Consider the following 1,599-nt stretch of genomic DNA (forward strand, 5'->3'; position numbering starts at 1 on the left):
CCACTGCAGAGTGAAAATTAATTGTTTGCGTGCTGCTGCTGCTTGACTGCTGTATTCTGTCACTTGGCAGAGAGAAATGGAGACCTTGCACTGGTGGCAGCTCCATCGTGCTTATTACCGAGAAACGAGAGGGCAGAGGCAGTAACGATGTACACACCAATAGCGGGGCGCTATCACAAACTTAAGGACTAAATACCAGTTCCCTCCATAATGCTGAAGTGTCTGTTGCCGAAGGTACACAATTCATTTATTGTATGTTAATAATTTAATGTCCATTCAAAACAAGGGCAGAAAAGAGATACGGATTACATTTATATGATCTAACTGACAGTATTAGTAGAAACACCTTCCACGGCGTTGGTGCTTTCTTCGTGTGCTGCGTCTGTTGATTTATCGTATGCTATTACGACTGTGCCGATAATGACGAACGTTTCCTCGAATGCGTACTAACTGATATTATTATATTATCATTTATGGAATATTTCGTGGGTACTTAAAGCAACACAGGCAACGGCCTTGCCGCAGTGGATACACCGGTTCCCGTGAGATCACCGAAGTTAAGCGCTGTCGGGCGTGGTCGCCACTTGGATGGGTGACCATCCAGGCCTCCATGCGCTGTTGCCATTTTTCGGGGTGCACTCAGCCTCGTGATGCCAATTGAGGAGCTGCTCAACGGAATAATAGCGGCTTCGGTCAAGAATACCACCATAACGACCGGGAGAACGATGTACTGACCCCACGCCCCTCCTATACGCAGCCTCCACTGAGGATGGCACTGCGGTCGGATGGTCCCGGTAGGTCACTCGTGGCCTGAAGACGGAGTACTTTCTTTCTTTTTTTTTTTTACTTATAGCAACATAGACATATTAAAAACTTAAATCCACAGTATTCATATTCCACAATAACCTTTATTTCATAGTTCTTTGTGAACCTTGTTTCGGTTCCCTAGGCCTTAACTTGTCTGAGGATGTCCTAGATAACCGAAAGCCTGTTCATGACGCACTGCGAAATTTACTGTAGAGCGTCAAAACTGTGTATTTAAGTTTTTAAGTTATTATGTTTTTTTTCCATTTTCGCCGTTCATCGCAGGATCTTTCCTCCAGTAGTCACCCCTCACATATTGTTTTAGCGTGACTTTCAACTTGCTTCCAGTCTTCCCATGCCACGGCAGCCGCAGCATCAGCTGTTTGTTTTTAGTTCCGCATGCGAGATGCTTAAGATGTTTCGACTACGAATTTTAATCATTGCGTGACTCCAGCTCAGATCTTTGAGATTTAGTTGTGGGCGGGACAGTGGAAGTTGGAGGGGAACAGATCCATTTTTTGTAACAGTTTATTAATACCGAAAGTTCGGCTTCATTTAGATCTGGTTCTTAATATTTCTGGACGTATTTTCTAAATTTTTCGTGACCATTGCTTACTGAAAGTTTTGCTTTTTAATTTTAGTAGTGAGTACAAAAAGAAACCCATCTCTCCATCGTATTCAAAAAAGCAATCGTTGACAGTACTCTTCGCACACTGTCACTACAACGACGTTTATTCACACTGTGGGAGTCTGGGACACATTTACGCGTATTTGTTTGCTTAGATGTATCGCGCT

General features: G+C 43.5%; 1 pseudogene; it reads left to right on the plus strand.

Moving 5' to 3' along the window:
* The first annotated feature begins 506 nt into the window (after positions 1 to 506).
* LOC126261158 (5S ribosomal RNA) lies at positions 507 to 624 on the plus strand (annotated as a pseudogene).
* The last annotated feature ends 975 nt before the right edge of the window (positions 625 to 1,599 follow it).

This window comes from Schistocerca nitens, chromosome 5, assembly GCF_023898315.1.
Source record: "Schistocerca nitens isolate TAMUIC-IGC-003100 chromosome 5, iqSchNite1.1, whole genome shotgun sequence".
Lineage (NCBI taxonomy): Eukaryota > Metazoa > Arthropoda > Insecta > Orthoptera > Acrididae > Schistocerca > Schistocerca nitens.